This window comes from Oncorhynchus tshawytscha, linkage group LG13 (assembly GCF_018296145.1).
Source record: "Oncorhynchus tshawytscha isolate Ot180627B linkage group LG13, Otsh_v2.0, whole genome shotgun sequence".
Lineage (NCBI taxonomy): Eukaryota > Metazoa > Chordata > Actinopteri > Salmoniformes > Salmonidae > Oncorhynchus > Oncorhynchus tshawytscha.
The window spans coordinates 5,901,549-5,926,548 of NC_056441.1; the positions used below are offsets into that span (position 1 = coordinate 5,901,549).

The 25,000-nt window shown below is 41.3% G+C and overlaps 1 protein-coding gene across 5 annotated transcripts in view; it reads right to left on the reverse strand.

Annotated features, from left to right (window-relative positions):
- Positions 1-25,000, reverse strand: part of fam49al (family with sequence similarity 49 member A, like) — a 98,033-nt gene that overhangs the window by 39,204 nt on the left and 33,829 nt on the right. The gene's annotated exons all lie outside the window — the stretch shown is intronic.

Sequence of the window (25,000 nt, forward strand, 5' to 3'; positions counted from 1 at the left end):
GTTACATGACAGGGATGTTCCCTTTCAAGGGAAGGAGTGAACAAGCACAGGACACATCTTCTCAGTTTGGACATCAGCCAAATCCTTTATTTTCACACTACAGTAACATAAGCCTGTTTATATCTGTCTCAGCTCAGTTGTTATAGCTCATGACCTCACACTACACACTAAACCCTCTAATCTAGTGTCTACTGTAACTATTGACGCTATCCATGGTGGCGTTGCATCATACCAGGAAGAGAGCTAGAGAAAGAAAGAGATGGAGAATGGCTTTGCTAAACTGTTGCCAAGGAAACAAGCATGGCAACGGCGAGGCAGAGAACTTTCTGAGCTATTGATTAGCCTAACGACAACAAAACGCTAACCATATTTGTCTCCCAGCTGGACAGACAGAGAAGAAAGAGGTTGATAAAGAGGAACAAAGGGAAGAAGGAGAGAAGGAGACGGAGAAGGAGACGGAGAAGGAGACGGAGAAGGAGAAGGAGACGGAGAAGGAGACGGAGAAGGAGACGGAGAAGGAGAGAGAGGAAGATGAAAGGTGTTTAAAGGCGAAAGGTCTTCACAGTAAAAAAAAAACTGGGTTAACCTTCACATAGAGAGAGGTGCACCCTGGGATATTATTAATTCACCAGCGGGTTGCCATCAGTGTGTGTATGAATGTGACATTGTAGACTAGAAATATAAAAACACATCTTCTGAGTGCCAAACATCTCCCTCCTACTCTCTATTACTCTCTGTCTCTCTCTCTGTCTGTCTCCCTCTGTCTCTCTCTCTCTCTGTCTGTCTCTCTCTGTCTGTCTCTCTCTCTCTGTCTCTCTCCCTCTCTCTCTCCCTCTCTCTCTCTCTCTCTCTCTCCCTCTGTCTCTCTCTGTCTCTTTCTCTCCCTCTGTCTCTCTCTGTCTCTGTCTCCCTCCCTCTGTCTCTCTCTGTCTCTCACTCCCTCTCTCTCTCTCTGTCTCTCTCTCCCTCTGTCTGTCTCTCTCTCTCTCTGTCTCTCTCTGTCTCTCTCTCTATCTCCCTCCCACTCTCTATTACTCTCTGTTTTTGTCTCCCTCTGTCTCTGTCTCCCTCCCACACTCTATTACTCTCTCTGTCTCTCTGTCTCTCTATTACTCTATATGTCTCCCTCCCACTATTACTATCTCTGTCTCTCTCTCTCTCTCTTTCTCTCTCTCTTTCTTATGAACCCCCTCCCCCCTCCCGCGCGGTCTCTTATCTAGTTAAAGTAAATATGAAGTGTATTTACAATTTTTATTTTATTGATTTATTTCGGCAGCCTTTCTCAATAGCAAGGCTATGCTCACTGAGTCTGTACATAGTCAAAGCTTTCCTTCATTTTGGGTCAGTCACAGTGGTCAGGTATTCTGCCGCTGTGTGCTCTCTGTTCAGGGTCAGTCACAGTGGTCAGGTATTCTGCCACTGTGTGTACTCTCTGTTTAGGGTCAGTCACAGTGGTCAGGTATTCTGCCACTGTGTACTCTCTGTTCAGGGCCAGTCACAGTGGTCAGGTATTCTGCCACTGTGTGTACTCTCTGTTCAGGGTCAGTCACAGTGGTCAGGTATTCTGCCACTGTGTACTCTCTGTTCAGGGCCAGTCACAGTAGTCAGGTATTCTGCCACTGTGTGTACTCTCTGTTCAGGGTCAGTCACAGTGGTCAGGTATTCTGCCACTGTGTGTACTCTCTGTTCAGGGCCAAATAGCATTCTAGTTGGCTCAGTTTGAAGCTCAACCGTCCCGTAAAAGGGAAGAAGATCCTCTTTAAGGATGTAAGGGATCTCGTCCTCCTCTTCTGAGGAGGAGAAGCGAGAAGGATCGGAGGACCAAGGTGCAGCGTGGTAAGTGTTCATGTCTTTTTAATAAACAAACTGAACACTGGAATAAAACAATAAACGATGTGAACAAAATGAAACAGTATGGCCCAAACACTGACACGGAAACAATCACCCACAAACCAAAAGTGAAACCCAGGCTACCTACTGTAAGTATGATTCTCAATCAGGGACAACTAACGACACCTGCCTCTGATTGAGAACCATACCGGGCCGAACTCAAAACACCAACATAGAAAAACAAACATAGACTGCCCACCCCAACTCACGCCCTGACCATACTAACACAAAGACAAAAACAAAGGAACTAAGGTCAGAACGTGACATCCACTCCTTTTTAAAAACAATTCTCCTAAAATGACAAATCTAACTGCCTGTAGCTCAGGACCTAAAATGACATACCCAAATCTAACTGCCTGTAGCTCAGGCCCTAAAATGACATACCCAAATCTAACTGCCTGTAGCTCAGGACCTGAAGCAAGGATATGCAAATTATTGGTACCATTTGAAAGGAAACACTTTGCAGTTTGTGTAAATGTGAAAGGAATGTAGGAGAATATAACACATTAGATTTAGTAAAAGAATATACAAAGAAAAATATATATATTTTTGAAATCTTTGAAATGCAAGAGAAAGGCCAAAATCTATTACTCCACCCCAGGTACACTAGTTTTAGACTCATCCAATGAACCATTGCATTTCTGTAAAAAAAAAATGGATCTGGACTGCCAAAATGTTTCTAATTTGTTTATTAATAACTTTTCATGTTCAAAACTGTGCACTCTCCTCAAACAATAGCATGGTATTATTTCACTGTAATAGCTACTGTAAATTGGATAGTGGATAGTTAGATTAACAAGAATTTCATCTTTCCGCCAACACCAAATATGTCTATGTCCTGGGAAATGTTCTTGTTACTTACAACCTCAATTTGACCCCAATGACGACTGTGGGATTAAAGAGTTTAATTATAGTGAATTGGAATTTGTGGTCTGTATATTTGATCATGTAGGATACCATCAACACAGGGTTTATATGTTGTACTGTAGTTTATTCAGTTGCCGAATCCAGTGGATTCTCTCTCTTCTCTTTCTCTCTATCCCTTTTTGTCTTGCTCTCTCTCTCCCCATCTCTCTCTCTCACACACACACACACACACACACACACACACACACACACACACACACACACACACACACACACACACACACACACACACACACACACACACACACACATACACACCCACATATCTACCCCATGTAAACAGCCCTGTGTTGAACTCCATAAATAATGCATTGGACCGTAATTCTGAGAGAACCCACACACACATCAGCGATCGCTGCACAAACACAACAACACGCCACACACTAAAGCCGAGTCCGATCCACACAAACCATACACAAAGGAACACACTCCTAGAGAACAATTAACGACAAGGACACTGGTCTGTGTCTAGAAAAGGTCTGGCTCACGGTTCCTCTCTTCCTCTCCTCCTCTCTTCCTATCTTCCTCTCTGCCTTCAGTCCTTGAGCAGGTAGAAGGTACTGTAATACTCTAAAACACATCAGTACTGTAATACTCACATCAGTTCTGTAATACTCTAAAACACATCAGTACTGTAATACTCACATCAGTACTGTAATACTCTAAAACACACCAGTACTGTAATACTCACATCAGTACTGTAATACTCTAAAACACATCAGTACTGTAATACTCACATCAGTTCTGTAATACTCTAAAACACATCAGTACTGTAATACTCACATCAGTACTGTAATACTCTAAAACACATCAGTACTGTAATACTCACATCAGTTCTGTAATACTCTAAAACACATCAGTACTGTAATAGTCTAAAACACATCAGTACTGTAATACTCTAAAACACAGCAGTACTGTAATACTCTAAAACACATCAGTACTGTAATACTCTAAAACACATCAGTACTGTAATACTCTAAAAAACATCAGTACTGTAATACTCTAAAACACATCAGTACTGTAATACTCACATCAGTACTGTAATACTCTAAAACACATCAGTACTGTAATACTCACATCAGTTCTGTAATACTCTAAAACACATCAGTACTGTAATACTCACATCAGTACAGTAATACTCTAAAACACATCAGTGCTGTAATACTCTAAAACACATCAGTACTGTAATACTCTAAAACACATCAGTACTGTAATACTCTAAAACACATCAGTACTGTAATACTCACATCAGTACTGTAATACTCTAAAACACATCAGTACTGTAATACTCACATCAGTACTGTAATACTCTAAAACACATCAGTACTGTAATACTCTAAAACACATCAGTACTGTAATAGTCTAAAACACATCAGTACTGTAATACTCTAAAACACATCAGTACTGTAATACTCTAAAACACATCAGTACTGTAATACTCTAAAACACATCAGTACTGTAATAGTCTAAAACACATCAGTACTGTAATAGTCTAAAACACATCAGTACTGTAATAGTCTAAAAAACATCAGTACTGTAATACTCTAAAAAACATCAGTACTGTAATAGTCTAAAACACATCAGTACTGTAATACTCTAAAACACATCAGTACTGTAATAGTCTAAAACACATCAGTAATGTAATACTCTAAAACACATCAGTAATGTAATACTCTAAAACACATCAGTACTGTAATACTCTAAAACACATCAGTACTGTAATACTCTAAAACACATCAGTACTGTAATAGTCTAAAACACATCAGTACTGTAATACTCTAAAACACATCAGTACTGTAATACTCTAAAACACATCAGTACTGTAATACTCTAAAACACATCAGTACTGTAATAGTCTAAAACACATCAGTAATGTAATACTCTAAAACACATCAGTAATGTAATACTCTAAAACACATCAGTACTGTAATACTCTAAAACACATCAGTACTGTAATACTCTAAAACACATCAGTACTGTAATACTCTAAAACACATCAGTACTGTAATACTCTAAAACACATCAGTACTGTAATAGTCTAAAACACATCAGTACTGTAATACTCTAAAACACATCAGTACTGTAATACTCTAAAACACATCAGTACTGTAATACTCTAAAACACATCAGTACTGTAATAGTCTAAAACACATCAGTACTGTAATAGTCTAAAACACATCAGTACTGTAATAGTCTAAAACACATCAGAGCAACAATAAGGCTGCGTTTACACAGGCAGAACACTGAGGCTGCGTTTACACAGGCAGAACACTGAGGCTGCGTTTACACAGGCAGAACACTGAGGCTGCGTTTACACAGGCAGAACACTGAGGCTGCGTTTACACAGGCAGAACACTGAGGCTGCGTTTACACAGGCAGAACACACGGTAGGACTGACCTCAGATGATCTTTATAACTTCATTCCAATTGTCTCTTTATTTCCGATTTAGTGTACTGCTTTTGACCAGGGCCGTAAAGGGCTCTACGAAGGGAAAGGGGTAACATTTGGGATGCATCCTACCCCCGTCCATCAGCATCCACAGCAATGAGACTCCGTTAGATATGGTATATAATACACTCAGACGGACACCTGGAATAACAGTGCCTCACTATCCACTCCAAGACAATAACCCCAAACCACCAAGTGGGATCTGTGTGAATAACTCTAACAGTTACCGTAACAACACTAGAACAGTCCATGTCTCTATGACTACACTCTAAATAACAGTTACTATAACAACACTAGAACAGTCCATGTCTCTATGACTACACTCTAAATAACAGTTACCGTAACAACACTAGAACAGTCCATGTCTCTATGACTACACTCTAAATAACAGTTACTATAACAACACTAGAACAGTCCATGTCACTATGACTACACTCTAAATAACAGTTACTATAACAACACTAGAACAGTCCATGTCACTATGACTACACTCTAAATAACAGTTACTATAACAACACTAGAACAGTCCATGTCTCTATGACTACACTCTAAATAACAGTTACTATACCAACACTAGAACAGTCCATGTCTCTATGACTACACTCTAAATAACAGTTACTATAACAACACTAGAACAGTCCATGTCACTATGACTACACTCTAAATAACAGTTACCATAACAACACTAGAACAGTCCATGTCACTATGACTACACTCTAAATAACAGTTACTATAACAACACTAGAACAGTCCATGTCTCTATGACTACACTCTAAATAACAGTTACTATAACAACACTAGAACAGTCCATGTCTCTATGACTACACTCTAAATAACAGTTACTATAACAACACTAGAACAGTCCATGTCACTATGACTACACTCTAAATAACAGTTACCATAACAACACTAGAACAGTCCATGTCACTATGACTACACTCTAAATAACAGTTACTATAACAACACTAGAACAGTCCATGTCTCTATGACTACACTCTAAATAACAGTTACTATAACAACACTAGAACAGTCCATGTCTCTATGACTACACTCTAAATAACAGTTACCGTAACAACACTAGAACAGTCCATGTCTCTATGACTACACTCTAAATAACAGTTACTATAACAACACTAGAACAGTCCATGTCTCTATGACTACACTCTAAATAACAGTTACTATAACAACACTAGAACAGTCCATGTCTCTATGACTACACTCTAAATAACAGTTACTATAACAACACTTCCGTTCAGCGTTTTGCAGTCTATCTACCTAAAGGCATGCTATCCCTCGTACATTGAGACAATCACCTCGATAAATTACACCGTTGATGAATATCAGCCAGAAAACAACTGACAGTTTACACACTGAACCCAGTTGTCGACTTCATCCCAAACGGCACACACACACACACACACACACACACACACACACACACACACACACACACACACACACACACACACACACACACACACACACACACACACACACACACACACACACACACACAGCCTCAAACACAGTTGTTCACAACTGTGAATGCTGAGATGTGCTGGTAGAGATTGTTGATGCTGCTTGTGTCTCAGTGCTGTCAGAGCTAGCTAGTCTAGCCTTCAATCATTCTGATCTACAACCATTAGAAGTTCATGAACAGGATTTGAATGACAATAGCACAGGGATGCCGGGCATCATATCTTGAGATCTCTCACGCTGCTTTAATAAAGGGATGAAAGAGAAGAATAGAGACAGAGAGAGAGGAGAGAGAGAAAGAGCGAGAGAGTGAGAAAGAAATAGAGACATGAAGGGAGAGAGAGAAAGAGTGACTGACCCAAAATTAAGGAAATACCACAGTGTTCCATCACAGCAGCAAGATTTGCGACCTGTTGCCACAAGAAAAGGGGCAACCAGTGAAGAACAAACACCATTGTAAATACAACCTATATTTATCTTTATTTTCCCTTTTGTACTTTAACTATTTGCATATTATTACAACACTGTATAAAGACATAATATGACATTTGAAATGTCTTTATTCTTTTGGAACTTCTGTGAGTGTAATGTTTACTCTTTCATTTTTTTTATGCTTATTTCACAAAGTGTCTTATGTTTTTCACTTGCTTCGACAATGTAAACATATGTTTCCGGTGCTGATAAAGCCAGTTAAATTGAGTCAGACAGATGGAGACAAAGACAAAAGGAGAGAAGGACACAACACATCTGAGCTCAATGTATTCTCTAAGGCTACGGTACAGTAAAGTTTTATCATCACAACAATTATCTGGGTAAAATATTTTCTAGGAGCACGGGTGCTCCCAAATTAAATATCCAGGTCACACATCAAAATATTTAGGAGCATATATATATATATATTTCTTTAACCTTTATTTAACTAGTTAGTTAAAGAACAAATTTAACTAGTCAGTTAAAGAACACATTCTTCTTTTCAATGACGGCTTAGGAACAGTGGGTTAACTGCCTGTTCAGGGGCAGAACGACAGATTTGTACCTTGTCCGCTCGGGGATTCGATCTAGCAACCTTCCGGTTACTGGCCCAACTCTCTAACGCTCTAGGCTACCTGCCGCCCGCTCTAGCCACTAGGCTACCTGCCGCCCGCTCTAACGCTCTAGGCTACCTGCCGCCCGCTCTAACCACTAGGCTACCTGCCGCCCACCACTCTAACGCTCTAGGCTACCTGCCGCCCGCTCTAACCACTAGGCTACCTGCCGCCCGCTCTAACCACTAGGCTACCTGCCGCCCGCTCTAACCAGCTGTGCTGTGATAGGCTAGTGTACTTTTGAGATTATTATGGAGATGAGTGAGTATATTTTTCTCTCCATCAAACGGCAGTCAAGCATCGATCATCATGTCACCAATAAAGGCCCTGGATATTTAATGGAGAATCAAGATCACTGAGACTTCATGACTTATTTAATCTCAAATCAAATGATATTTTATTGGTCACATACACATGGTTAGCAGATGGTAATGCGAGTGTAGCAAAATGCTTGTGCTTCTAGTTCCGACAATGCAGTAATATCTAACAAATAATCAAACAATTCCCCAACAACTACAAATCTAAAGGGGTGAATGAGAATATGTACATATAAATATATGGATGAGCGATGACCGAGCAGCATAGGAAAGATGCAGTAGATGGTATAAAATACAATATATACATATGAGATGAGTGATGTAAGATAGGTAGACAATATTAAAGTGCCATCTGTTACCTAATAAACTGCCTCATCCAACCGTGGTCACGTGACTCCAAATTTACTTCAATACGATTGTTATTATATCAATATTTGCGTATAAATTAGTTACATTACGGAATGTTTGGGAATCACTTCCTTTTTAGGTGGTTGTATAATTTAAACGGCTCTTTTCTGGATTCTGATAATTAGTGGGCATCGGCCTAAATCTGCTCTGCAGGCAATATTTGGAGTTCTACATTGTACAAAGAGGATATTTTTGCAGAATTCTGTATGCAGAGTCTCAATTTGGTGCTTGTCCCATTTTGTGAATTCTTGGTTGGTAAGCGGACCCCAGACCTCACAACCATAAAGGGCAATGCGTTCTATAAATGATTCAAGTATTTTTAGCCAGATCCTAATTGGTATGTTGAAATGTATGTTCCTTTTGATGGCATTCTTGCCTTGTCTCTCAGATCGTTCACAGCTCTGTGGAAGTTACCTGTGGCGCTGATGTTTAGGCCGAAGTATGTAGAGTTTTTTTGTGTGCTTTAGGGCAACGGTGTCTAGATGCAATTTGTATTTGTTGTCCTGGCGACTGGACCATTTTTGGAAAATTATTATGGTCTTACTGAGATTTGCTGTCAGAGCTATCAGTGCCCAGAATCTGTGCAGAAGATCTAGGTGCTGCTGTAGATCCTCCTTGGTTGGTGATAGAAGCACCATATAATCAGCAAACAGTAGACATTTGACTTCAGATTCTAGTAGGGTGAGGCCGGGTGCTGCAGACTGTTCTGGTGCCCGTGCCAATTCATTGATATATATGTTGAAGAGGGTGGGGCTTAAGCTGCATCCCTGTCTCACCCCACGGCCCTGTGGGAAGAAATGTGTGTGTTTCTTGCCTATTTTAACCGGACACTTGTTGTTTGTGTTCATGGATTTTATAATGTTGTATGTTTTTCCCCCAAAACCACTTTCCATCAATTTGTATAGCAGACCCTCATGCCAAATTCAGTCAAAGGCTTGAAATCAACAAAGCATGAGAAGACTCTGCCTTTGTTTTGTTTTGTTTGATTGCCAATTAGGGTGTGCAGGGTGAATACATGGTCTGTCATACGATCATTTGGTAAAAGGCCAATTTGACATTTGCTCAGTACATTGTTTTCATTGAGGAAGTGTAGGAGTCTGTCCTTGGTGCCAAATATTGGCGAAGATGCCAGAGCTAAGGATGATGTTAAAGAGTTTTAGTATAGCCAATTGCAATTTGTTGTCTGTATATTTGATCATTTCATTGAGGATACCATCAACACCACAGGCCTTTTTGGGTTGGAGGGTTTTTATTTTGTCCTGTAGCTCATTCAGGGTAATTGGAGAATCCAGTGGGTTCTGGTAGTCTTTAATAGTTGATTCTAAGATCTGTATTTGATCATGTGTATGTTTTTGCTGTTTGTTCTTTGTTATAGAGCCAGAAAGATTGGAGAAGTGGTTTATCCATACATCTCTATTTTGGATAGATAATTCTTCGTGTTTTAGTGTTTTCCAATTTTCCCAGAAGTGGTTAGAGTCTATGGATTTGTTATTTTTCCGTAGTGTATTTCTGTATTGTTTTAGTGATTCACCATAGTGAAGGCGTAGACTCAGGTTTTCCGGGTCTCTATGTTTTTGGTTGGACAGGTTTCTCAATTTCTTTCTTAGATTTTTGCATTCATCAAACCATTTGTCATTGTTGTTCATTTTCTTCGGTTTTCTATTTGAGATTTTAAGATTTGATAGTGAAGCTGAGAGGTCAAATATACTGTTAAGATTTTCTACTGCCAAGTTTACACCTTTGTCCAGGAAGTTGTCTAAAAGGGATTTAATTGGTTCTTGCCTAATTAGGTTTACAAACTATTTCCCTTCCATCTATAGCATTTCTTAATATTACTCAGCTCCTTTGGCTTTGATGCCTTATGATTGAGAATTGCTCTGTTCAAGTAGACTGTGATTTGCTGTGGTCTGATAGGGGTGTCAGTAGGCTGACAGTGAACGCTCTGAGAGACTCTGGATTGAGGTCAGTGATAAAGTAGTCTACAGTACTACTACCAAGAGATGAGCTATAGGTGTACCTACCGTAGGAGTCCCCTCAAAGCCTTCCATTGACTATGTACATTCCCAGCGTGCGACAGAGCTGGAGTTGTGACCCGTTTTTGTTGGTTATCTTGTCATAGTTGTGTCTAGGGGGGCATATGGGGGAGAGATTGCTGTCACCTCCAGGCAGGTGTTTGTCCCCCTGTGTGCTGAGGGTGTCAGGTTCTTGTCCGGTTCTGGCTTTTAGGTCGCCACAGACTAGTACATGTCCCTGGGCCTGGAAATGATTGATTTCCCCCTCCAGGATGGAGAAGCCGTCTTCATTAAAGTATGGGGATTCTAGTGGGAGTATATATGTAGCACACAGGAGGACATTTTTCTCTGTTATGATCATTTCCTTTTCAATTTCTAGTTAAATGTAAAATGTTCCTGTTTTGATTAATTTAATGGAGTGAGTTAGGTCTGCTCTATACTAAATTAGCATACCCCCCTTCCCTGTTTCCCTGTTTCACACCTGGTAGTTTGGTGGATGGGACTACCAGCTCTCTGTAACCTAGAGGGCAACCAGTTGGTCCGTCTCCTCTACACCATGTTTCTTGTAGGATGACAATGTCTGTATTTCTGATTTCTTTGATGAAGTCCAGGTTCCTGCTCTTTAGGCCAAAGGCAGATGACCTCAGGGCTTGGATATTCCAGGATGATATAGTGAAGGCTTTGTGTTCCATAAAGTGTCCAATGTTGTTTGTTGTGTGGTTTGGCCTCAGGCCAGTAAGTGTGAGCAAAGCCTTCTGAGCATCTGGTACATGCCATTGGCTTGGGCGAGTGTAAGAGTGGGGGTTGGGCCTGTTTGCCCACTCACGACCAGGGCGTATATGTGACTTCCATGTTGAGGCCCTCTTTGCAGTGGGTGGGGTGCATGGGGTGGGCAGGATGGGCATAGGTCTGATCTGAGGGGGCCTCAATAGGGTGTGGGCATGGTTGACTTGGGGGTGGTTTGATTGGTTGGGATGTGGCTGGTGCTGCTGTGGTCTGGATGTAGGTCTTCTCGGCGTGGGTCCTCTATGTGTAGGTACAGGGGGGTCTCGCTAGTCTGGGCGTGGTGTCTATTGATCTGTTGCTCCTGTGTAAAGTGTTCGATCTGCGTTTAATTACTTATGCGTTGGGGAAAGTAGATCAAGCTTTTTCAATCACTCCCTTCAGTGCTGTGGCCACATTTTCCTGCTGTGCTCTCAGGTCGTTTGTGCCTGTGTGTATTATTATGTGGCTGGGTGACCCAGTTGGTTCTCAGACAGAAGGTCTAGGGCGTGCTGGATGCTTGGACACCAGAGTTTAGACACACTGTGTTTGGGGAAAAAGGTGTTTTTCTTGAATATATTTCCCATTTGAGTCCATAAGGTGTACAATCTGTGTCTTGTGTATGTCCTCAGTGGGTGTGTATGGGGGGTTTGTCAGGAGGGCTGTCAGGGTGGCTGATGGGGGGTGCTCAGAGGGAGTGAGATCCCCTGGGCTTGGGGTTCTTAATTTGTCTGTTCTGCTGTGATGTCGACGCTATGTTCAGGGTCTGGGGTGGACCCTTCTGTTGTGGTATCGAGACTTTTGTCGGGAGCTGAGGTAGGCTGTTCTGCTGGCTTCTCTGTTGGGCTGGCCACCTCTCTAGTGGGTTGTTCTGTCACACGCCATCCCCCTCACCCTCTCCTCCATTCCCCTCACCCTCTCCTCCATTCCCCTTGCTCTCTCCTCCAGCAGTCTCATCCTCTCCTCTAGTGCTCTGTTCTTCTCCTGCTCCTGCTTTTTATCCTGTTGAAGTTGTCTCACCACTGTCCAGAGCGCAGATATGTCTCTCTCCACCTCCAGCTCTCCGGGTCTGGTTAACGGGGTGTTGTTTTGCTGGACTGTTGTCTGGGTTGAAATTCCGCTGGGGAATGGCTAGTCTGTGGGGTTATATAATGTAGAGGTCTGGTCTGACCCGTTCAGGGTGTGGGCATCTTTCTCAAGGGAGAGCTTCTCCTGCTGGGCTAATTCTTGGATTAGGTGAAAGTCCATCTGAAACTGTTTGAGGTTGCCCTGTACCATTACTGTTCCAGACTCATAGAGATTTATATTAGCTGACTCAGAGTCCTCGTTGTCAAGTATCATGAGTTTACACCCCTCGTTAACACCCCCCTCTCTTAACAGAGGGGTAATGTGTTAATATAGCACTGTGCCATGCCAGGGGAAGGTCTGTGTGGAAGATGAGGTTGCTGATGTTCCCATTTTTATAATAGTCAGCAAAAAGTGTCTCTTGATTTTCCATAAGGAGTTTCATTTTGTAATCTTTTCTTGATTATTAATCATTCTTTACATACACAGTGTACTATATTTTAATTACCTCTGAACAGCGGGAGGGAGCTTCTAAGGCCTCTCCATTTGGTTGGAGTAGACTGTTTGACTCTCCTGCCATTGTTGGGCTAATGGGATTTGACACCTCTCACTTGACACGTCAGTGCTAATCGAAGTTGTTTCAAGCTTGGCAGCATTAATTTAGCATTTTTTATTTTCCACCATAATTCGCAAATAACATTCATTAAAAATCCTACAATGTGATTTTCTGGATTTTTTTTTCTCATTTTGTCTGTCATAGTTGAAGTGTACCTATGATGAAAATTACAGGCCTCTCTCATCTTTTTAAGTGGGAGAACTTGCACAATTGGTGGCTGACTAAATACTTTTTTGCCCCACTGTATATGTCCTAGTGACAGTGTTGTAGAGGGTAGTATCCTGTATATGTCCTAGTGACATAGTGTTGTAGAGGGTAGTATCCTGTATATGTCCTAGTGACATAGTGTTGTAGAGGGTAGTATCCTGTATATGTCCTGGTGACATAGTGTTGTAGAGGGTAGTATCCTGTATATGTCCTGGTGACATAGTGATGATTATGTTGTAGAGGGTAGTATCCTGTATATGTTCCTGACAAAAAAAATCAAAGTTGATCTAAATCTATATTTTTTCAGGAACATGCTGATAAATGCAGGAGCTCATCTGATCATGACCTCTCACAGAAAAAATACAAATACATATAGAGAGAGAAAAGAAGTAGAGTAGAGGAGAATAGATGTGGATTCACAAATGGCTAGTCTTTTAGAGTAGATGGGAAGTGACATCAGTCACAGTGAGTTAAAGCATCACTGTAGAGTAAACGGGAGATGGCGGGAGTTATTTAAGCATCACTGTAGAGTAAACGGGAGATGGCGGGAGTTATTTAAGCATCACTGTAGAGTAAACGGGAGATGGCGGGAGTTATTTAAGCATCACTGTAGAGTAAACGGGAGATGGCGGGAGTTATTTAAGCATCACTGTAGAGTAAACGGGAGATGGCGGGAGTTATTTAAGCATCACTGTAGAGTAAACGGGAGATGGCGGGAGTTATTTAAGCATCACTGTAGAGTAAACGGGAGATGGCGGGAGTTATTTAAGCATCACTCACTGCATCACTGTAGTAAACGGGAGATGGAGGGAGTTATTTAAGCATCACTGTAGAGTAAACGGGAGATGGCGGGAGTTATTTAAGCATCACTGTAGAGTAAACGGGAGATGGCGGGAGTTATTTAAGCATCACTGTAGAGTAAACGGGAGATGGAGGGAGTTATTTAAGCATCACTGTAGAGTAAACGGGAGATGGCGGGAGTTAAAACATCTTATGGCTGGAGGCAGTATTGAGTAGTTTGGATGAACAAGGTGCCCAGAGTAAACTGCCTGCTCCTCAGTCCCAGTTGCTAATGTATGCATATTATTAGTATATTTGGATAGAAAACACTCTGAAGTTTCTAAAACTGTTTGAATGATGTCTGTGAGTATAACATAACTCATATGGCAAGCAAAAACCTGAGAAGAAATCCAAACTGGAAGTGGGAAATCTGAGGTTGGTTGTTTTTCAACTCATTCCCTATTGGTCATGTTGCACTTCCTATGGCTTACACTAGTTGTCAACCATCTTTAGAACCTTGTTTGAGACTTCTACTGTTAAGTGGGGCCGAATCAGACGGGAATGAGTCAGAGGTCTGTCAGAATGCTTTGAGCTCGTGACGCTCGTTCACGTGAGAGGTAGCTCTCGTTCCATTGCTTTTCTACAGACTAAGGAATTCTCCGATTGGAACATTATTGAAGATTTACGTCAAAAACATCCTAAAGATAGATTCTATACATCGTTTGACATGTTTCTACGGACTGTAACGGAACTTTTTGACAATTCGTCTGCATCTAGTGAACACGCTTCGTGAGTTTTGATTTGTTTACCAAACGCGCTAACAAAAGAAGCTATTTGGACATAAATAATGGACATTATCGAACAAAACAAACATTTACCGTGGAACTGAGATTCCTGGGGGTGCATTCTGATGAAGATCATCAAAGATAAGTGAATATTTATAATGTTATTTCTGACTTCTATTGACTGCACAATATGGCGGATATCTGTTTGGGTTGTTTGGTCTCTGAGCGCTGTACTCAGATTATTGCATGGTTTGCTTTTTCCATAAAGCTTTTTTGAAATCTGACACAGCGGTTGCATTAAGGAGAAGTTTATCTAAAGTTCCATGTAAAACACTTGAATTTTCCTCTACATTTATGATGAGTATTTCTGTAAATTGATGTGGCTCTCTGCAAAATAGTGAAGACATCAAAACAATGAAATAACGCATATGGAATCATGTAGTAACCAAAAAAGTGTTAAACAAATCAAAATACATTTTATATTTTAGATTCTTCAAAGTAGTCACCCTTTGCCTCGATGAAAGCTTTGCACACTCTTGGCATTCTCTCAACCAGCTTCATGAGGTAGTCACGTGGAATGCATTTCAATTTAACAGGTGTGCCTTGTTAAAAGTGAATTTGTGGAATTTCTTTCCTTCTTAATAAGCATTAATTGCACAAATTCACTTGTAACAAGGCACACCTGTATACTACAAATGCACACCTGTTAATTGAAATGCATTCCACGTGAATTCCACCTGTATACTACAAATGCACACCTGTTAATTGAAATGCATTCCACGGAATTCCACCTGTATACTACAAATGCACACCTGTTAATTGAAATGCATTCCACGTGAATTCCACCTGTATACTACAAATGCACACCTGTTAATTGAAATGCATTCCACGTGAATTCCACCTGTATACTACAAATGCACACCTGTTAATTGAAATGCATTCCACCTGTATACTACAAATGCACACCCATACTCATACCGACACAATACATGTACATATCTACCTCAAATACCTTATTATTATCTATCCTGATGCCTAGTCACTTTACCCTGCCTTCATGTACATATCTACCTCTAATACCTTATTATTATCTATCCTGATGCCTAGTCACTTTACCCTGCCTTCATGAACATATCTACCTCAAATACCTTATTATTATCTATCCTGATGTCTAGTCACTTTACCCTGCTTCATGAACATATCTACCTCAAATACCTTATTATTATCTATCCTGATGTCTAGTCACTTTACCCTGCCTTCATGTACATATCTACCTCAAATACCTTATTATTATCTATCCTGATGCCTAGTCACTTTACCCTGCCTTCATGTACATATCTACCTCTAATACCTTATTATTATCTATCCTGATGCCTAGTCACTTTACCCTGCCTTCATGTACATATCTACCTCTAATACCTTATTATTATCTATCCTGATGTCTAGTCACTTTACCCTGCCGTCATGTACATATCTACCTCAAATACCTTATTATTATCTATCCTGATGCCTAGTCACTTTACCCTGCCTTCATGTACATATCTACCTCAAATACCTTATTATTATCTATCCTGATGCCTAGTCACTTTACCCTGCCTTCATGTACATATCTACCTCAAATACCTTATTATTATCTATCCTGATGCCTAGTCACTTTACCCTGCCTTCATGTACATATCTACCTCTAAATACCTTATTATTATCTATCCTGATGCCTAGTCACTTTACCCTGCCTTCATGTACATATCTACCTCAAATACCTTATTATTATCTATCCTGATGCCTAGTCACTTTACATGTACATATCTACCTCAAATACCTTATTATTATCTATCCTGATGTCTAGTCACTTTACCCTGCCTTCATGTACATATCTACCTCAAATACCTTATTATTATCTATCCTGATGCCTAGTCACTTTACCCTGCCTTCATGTACATATCTACCTCAAATACCTTATTATTATCTATCCTGATGCCTAGTCACTTTACCCTGCCGTCATGTACATATCTACCTCAAATACCTTATTATTATCTATCCTGATGTCTAGTCACTTTACCCTGCCTTCATGTACATATCTACCTCAAATACCTTATTATTATCTATCCTGATGCCTAGTCACTTTACCCTGCCTTCATGAACATATCTACCTATAATACCTTATTATTATCTATCCTGATGCCTAGTCACTTTACCCTGCCTTCATGTACATATCTACCTCAAATACCTTATTATTATCTATCCTGATGTCTAGTCACTTTACCCTGCCTTCATGTACATATCAATCTCAAATACCTTATTATTATCTATCCTGATGTCTAGTCACTTTACCCTGCCGTCATGTACATATCAATCTCAAATACCTTATTATTATCTATCCTGATGCCTAGTCACTTTACCCTGCCTTCATGTACATATCTACCTCTAATACCTTATTATTATCTATCCTGATGCCTAGTCACTTTACCCTGCCTTCATGAACATTTCTACCTCAAATACCTTATTATTATCTATCCTGATGCCTAGTCACTTTACCCTGCCTTCATGTACATATCTACCTCAAATACCTTATTATTATCTATCCTGATGTCACGTTACCCTGCCGTCATGTACATATCTACCTCAAATACCTTATTATTATCTATCCTGATGTCACGTTACCCTGCCGTCATGTACATATCTACCTCAAATACCTTATTATTATCTATCCTGATGCCTAGTCACTTTACCCTGCCTTCATGTACATATCTACCTCAAATACCTTATTATTATCTATCCTGATGCCTAGTCACTTTACCCTGCCGTCATGTACATATCAATCTCAAATACCTTATTATTATCTATCCTGATGCCTAGTCACTTTACCCTGCCGTCATGTACATATCTACCTCAAATACCTTATTATTATCTATCCTGATGTCTAGTCACTTTACCCTGCCTTCATGTACATATCAATCTCAAATACCTTATTATTATCTATCCTGATGTCTAGTCACTTTACCCTGCCGTCATGTACATATCAATCTCAAATACCTTATTATTATCTATCCTGATGCCTAGTCACTTTACCCTGCCGTCATGTACATATCTACCTCAAATACCTTATTATTATCTATCCTGATGCCTAGTCACTTTACCCTGCCTTCATGTACATATCTACCTCAAATACCTTATTATTATCTATCCTGATGCCTAGTCACTTTACCCTGCCTTCATGTACATATCTACCTCAAATACCTTATTATTATCTATCCTGATGCCTAGTCACTTTACCCTGCCTTCATGAACATTTCTACCTCAAATACCTTATTATTATCTATCCTGATGCCTAGTCACTTTACCCTGCCTTCATGAACATTTCTACCTCAAATACCTTATTATTATCTATCCTGATGCCTAGTCACTTTACCCTGCCTTCATGTACATATCTACCTCAAATACCTTATTATTATCTATCCTGATGCCTAGTCACTTTACCCTGCCTTCATGTACATATCTACCTCTAATACCTTATTATTATCTATCCTGATGCCTAGTCACTTTACCCTGCCTTCATGTACATATCTACCTCAAATACCTTATTATTATCTATCCTGATGCCTAGTCACTTTACCCTGCCTTCATGTACATATCTACCTCAAATACCTTATTATTATCTATCCTGATGCCTAGTCACTTTACCCTGCCTTCATGTACATATCTACCTATAATACCTTATTATTATCTATCGTGATGTCTAGTCACTTTACCCTGCCTTCATGAACATATCTACCTCAAATACCTTATTATTATCTATCCTGATGCCTAGTCACTTTACCCTGCCTTCATGTACATATCTACCTCAAATACCTTATTATTATCTATCCTGATGCCTAGTCACTTTACCCTGCCTTCATGAACATATCTACCTCAAATACCTTATTATTATCTATCCTGATGCCTAGTCACTTTACCCTGCCTTCATGTACATATCTAAGTCAAATACATCGTACCTATGCACATTGGTCTGGTACTGGTACTCCCTGTATATAGCTCCACATTGATCTGGTACTTCCTGTATATAGCTCCACATTGATCTGGTACTTCCTGTATATAGCTCCACATTGATCTGGTACTTCCTGTATATAGCTCCACATTGATCTGGTACTTCCTGTATACAGCTCCACATTGATCTGGTACTTCCTGTATATAGCGCCACATTGATCTGGTACTTCCTGTATATAGCTCCACATTGATCTGGTACTTCCTGTATATAGCGCCACATTGATCTGGTACTTCCTGTATATAGCTCCACATTGATCTGGTACTTCCTGTATATAGCTCCACATTGATCTGGTACTTCCTGTATATAGCTCCACATTGATCTGGTACTTCCTGTATATAGCTCCACATCGATCTGGTACTTCCTTGATATGGTACTTTCTACAGCTGCACAATCGAGAGCATCCTGTCGGACTGTATCACCGCCTGGTACGGCAACTGCTCCGCCCTCAACCGTAAGGCTCTCCAGAGGGTAGTGAGGTCTGCACAACGCATCACCGGGGGCAAACTACCTAACTACTAACTAACTCCAGGACACCTACACCACCCGATATCACAGGAAGGCTATAAAGATCATCAAGGACAACAACCACCCAAGCCACTGCCTGTTCACCCCGCTATCATCCAGAAGGCGAGGTCAGTACAGGTGCATCAAAGCTGGGACCGAGAGACTGAAAAACAGCTTCTATCTCAAGGCCATCAGACTGTTAAACAGCCACCACTAACATTGAGTGGCTACTGCCAACACACTGACTCAACTCCAGCCACTTTAATAATGGGAATTGATGGAAATTGATGTAAAATATATCACTAGCCACTTTAAACAATGCCACTTAATATAATGTTTACATACCCTACATTATTCATCTCATATGTATACGTATATACTGTACTATATCATCTACTGCATCTTTATGTAATACATGTATCACTAGCCACTTTAAACTATGCCACTTTGTTAACATACTCATCTCATATGTATATACTGCACTCGATACCATCTACTGCATCTTGCCTATGCCGTTCTCTACCATCACTCATTCATATCTTTAAGTACATATTCTTTATCCCTTTACACTTGTGTGTATAAGGTAGTAGTTTTGGAATTGTTAGTTAGATTACTTGTTGGTTATTACTGCATTGTCGGAACTAGAAGCACAAGCATTTCGCTACACTCGCATGAACATCTGCTAACCATGTGTATGTGACAAATAAAATTTGATTTGATTTCCTGTGTATTTTATTCCTCTTGTATTACTATTAAAATCATGTATATATTTTTAAAACTGCATCGTTGGGAAGGGCTCATCAGCAAACATTTCACGGTAAAGTCTACACCCGTTGCACTCAGCGCGTGTGACAAATACAATTTGATTTGACACACACACACACACACACACACACATGTAATAGCCTCATGAAAGGACAATTGCAAATAAGCATGGTGCTTCATTGTGTTTCGCCCCTGCAGGGCTGACAAAGCAAAAGGGAGAGCGAGGTCTTGATATCAAGGTCTTGGATATTAAGGTCTTGGATATTAAGGTCTTGGATATTAAGGTCTTGGATATTAAGGTCTTGGATATTAAGGTCTTGGATATTAAGGTCTTGGATATTAAGGTCTTGGATATTAAGGTCTTGGATATTAAGGTCTTGGATATTAAGGTCTTGGATATTAAGGTCTTGGATATTAAGGTCTTGGATATTAAGGTCTTGGATATTTGACCTACACTTGACCCCTACCGTGTAATGTCCTAGATTACATTTCTGACTGACCATGGAAAACAAAGGAATTGAGTGAAAGTGACATCACTGTATAGAGCTGATTGCTGCATGCCTGTTTTCTAAAGAAAATACGTAATTAAGGCAGAAAGAGTGTTTTTATGGCCGAATTAAGGCAGAAAGAGTGCTTTTATAGCCGAATTAAGGCAGAAAGAGTGCTTTTGTAGAGATGAAAGATTTGTGTATGTAATGGAAAATGCGTGATTTGTTGAGTAATATCCAACCAGGCTTTGTTGAGTAATATCCTACCAGGCTTTGTTGAGTTATATCCTACCAGGCTTTGTTGAGTTATATCCTACCAGGCTTTGATGAGGAATATACTACCAGGCTTTGTTGAGGGATATCCTACCAGGCTTTGTTGAGTTATATCCTACCAGGCTTTGTTCAGTTATATACTACCAGGCTTTGTTGAGGAATATCCTACCAGGCTTTGTTCAGTTATATACTACCAGGCTTTGTTGAGGAATATGTTACCAGGCTTTGTTGAGTTATATACTACCAGGCTTTGTTGAGGAATATCATACCAGGCTTTGTTGAGTAATATACTACCAGGCTTTGTAAATAATATGTACGTAAGGATATTTGAGTGTCATTATTTTGTCTCAACACTCTGGTACCACACGTGAATCATTGTTGTAACTACTGTATGTATTAATATTTGAGTACCGAGGTTGAGCTTGCGGGCTGAATTTCTCTGTTGAATTATTCTCTTTAGAGTAGCAGGTAAAACATTTATAACCGGTCTTGTAATAATCACAGCTATTTGTTTTCATGTTATGAGGTGTGGAGAGTTAGGCAGCATTCCCATGATCAGAGGTGCATGTTTAACCTCTGTGTACAAGATTTCCAAATGTGTGTGTGTGTGTGCGTGTGTGTGTGTGTGTGTGTGTGTTTCCATGTGGTGTTGTGGGTATCTCCATTCCCGCTCCCCTCCACATCCCCTCCTCAGCAACACAAAGAGAACAGATTCACATTACTCTACAGACAGACAGACCCACATTACTCTACAGACAGACAGACCCACATTACTCTACAGACAGACAGACCCACATTACTCTACAGACAGACAGACCCACATTACTCGACAGACAGACAGACCCACATTACTCTACAGACAGACAGACCCACATTACTCTACAGACAGACAGACCCACATTACTCTACAGACAGACAGACCCACATTACTCTACAGACAGACAGACCCACATTACTCGACACAGACAGACCCACATTACTCTACAGACAGACAGACCCACATTACTCTACAGACAGACAGACCCACATTACTCGACACAGACAGACCCACATTACTCTACAGACAGACAGACCCACATTACTCTACAGACAGACAGACCCACATTACTCTACAGACAGACAGACCCACATTACTCTACAGACAGACAGACCCACGTTACTCTACAGACAGACAGACCCACGTTACTCTACAGACAGACAGACCCACATTACTCGACACAGACAGACCCACATTACTCTACAGACAGACAGACCCACATTACTCTACAGACAGACAGACCCACATTACTCTACAGACAGACAGACCCACGTTACTCTACAGACAGACAGACCCACATTACTCTACAGACAGACAGACCCACATTACTCTACAGACAGACAGACCCATGTTACTCTACAGACAGACAGACCCACATTACTCTACAGACAGACAGACCCACGTTACTCTACAGACAGACAGACCCACATTACTCTACAGACAGACAGACCCACATTACTCTACAGACAGACAGACAGACCCACATTACTCTACGACAGACAGACAGACCCACATTACTCGACAGACAGACAGACCCACATTACTCGACAGACAGACAGACCCACATTACTCTACAGACAGACAGACCCACGTTACTCTACAGACAGACAGACCCACATTACTCTACAGACAGACAAACCCACATTACTCTCTACAGACAGAGAGACCCACATTACTCTACAGACAGACAGACCCACATTACTCTACAGACAGACTGACCCACATTACTCTACAGGCAGACAGACCCACATTACTCTACAGGCAGACAGACCCACATTACTCTACAGACAGACAGACAGACCCACATTACTCGACAGACAGACAGACCCACATTACTCGACAGACAGACAGACCCACATTACTCGACAGACAGACAGACCCACATTACTCGACAGACAGACAGACCCACATTACTCGACAGACAGACAGACCCACATTACTCGACAGACAGACAGACCCACATTACTCGACAGACAGACCCACATTACTCGACAGACAGACAGACCCACATTACTCGACAGACAGACCCACATTACTTGACAGACAGACAGACCCACATTACTCTACAGACAGACAGACCCACATTACTCTACAGACAGACAGACCCACGTTACTCTACAGACAGACTGACCCACGTTACTCTACAGACAGACTGACCCACATTACTCTACAGGCAGACAGACCCACATTACTCTACAGGCAGACAGACCCACATTACTCGACAGACAGACAGACCCACATTACTCGACAGACAGACAGACCCACATTACTCGACAGACAGACAGACCCACATTACTCGACAGACAGACCCACATTACTCGACAGACAGACAGACCCACATTACTCGACAGACAGACAGACCCACATTACTCGACAGACAGACAGACCCACATTACTCGACAGACAGACCCACATTACTCGACAGACAGACAGACCCACATTACTCGACAGACAGACAGACCCACATTACTCGACAGACAGACAGAACCACATTACTCGACAGACAGACAGACCCACATTACTCTACAGACAGACAGACCCACGTTACTCTACAGACAGACAGACCCACATTACTCTACAGACAGACAAACCCACATTACTCTACAGACAGAGAGACCCACATTACTCTACAGACAGACAGACCCACATTACTCTACAGACAGACTGACCCACATTACTCTACAGGCAGACAGACCCACATTACTCTACAGGCAGACAGACCCACATTACTCTACAGACAGACAGACAGACCCACATTACTCGACAGACAGACAGACCCACATTACTCGACAGACAGACAGACCCACATTACTCGACAGACAGACAGACCCACATTACTCGACAGACAGACAGACCCACATTACTCGACAGACAGACAGACCCACATTACTCGACAGACAGACAGACCCACATTACTCGACAGACAGACCCACATTACTCGACAGACAGACAGACCCACATTACTCGACAGACAGACCCACATTACTTGACAGACAGACAGACCCACATTACTCTACAGACAGAGAGACCCACATTACTCTACAGACAGACAGACCCACGTTACTCTACAGACAGACTGACCCACATTACTCTACAGGCAGACAGACCCACATTACTCTACAGACAGACAGACCCACATTACTCGACAGACAGACAGACCCACATTACTCTACAGACAGACAGACCCACATTACTCGACAGACAGACAGACCCACATTACTCGACAGACAGACAGACCCACATTACTCGACAGACAGACCCACATTACTCGACAGACAGACAGACCCACATTACTCGACAGACAGACCCACATTACTTGACAGACAGACAGACCCACATTACTCTACAGACAGACAGACCCACATTAATCTACAGACAGACAGACAGACCCACATTACTCTACAGACAGACAAACCCACATTACTCTACAGACAGACAGACCCACATTACTCGACAGACAGACAGACCCACATTACTCTACAGACAGACAGACCCACATTACTCTACAGACAGACCCACATTACTCGACAGACAGACAGACCCACATTACTCGACAGACAGACAGACCCACATTACTCGACAGACAGACCCACATTACTTGACAGACAGACAGACCCACATTACTCTACAGACAGACAGACCCACATTAATCTACAGACAGACAGACAGACCCACATTACTCTACAGGCAGACAGACCCACATTACTCTACAGACAGACAGACCCACATTACTCTACAGACAGACAGACCCACATTACTCTACAGACAGACAGACCCACATTACTCGACAGACAAACAGACAGACCCACATTACTCTACAGACAAACAGACAGACCCACATTACTCTACAGACAGACAGACCCACATTACTCTACAGACACACAGACCCATGTGACTCTACAGACAGACAGACCCTCATTACTCGACAGACAGACAGACCCACATTACTCGACAGACAGTCAGACCCACATTACTCGACAGACGGACCCACATTACTCGACAGACAGTCAGACCCACATTACTCGACAGACAGACCCACATAACTCGACAGACAGACCCACATAACTCGACAGACAGACCCACATTACTCGACAGACAGACAGACCCAC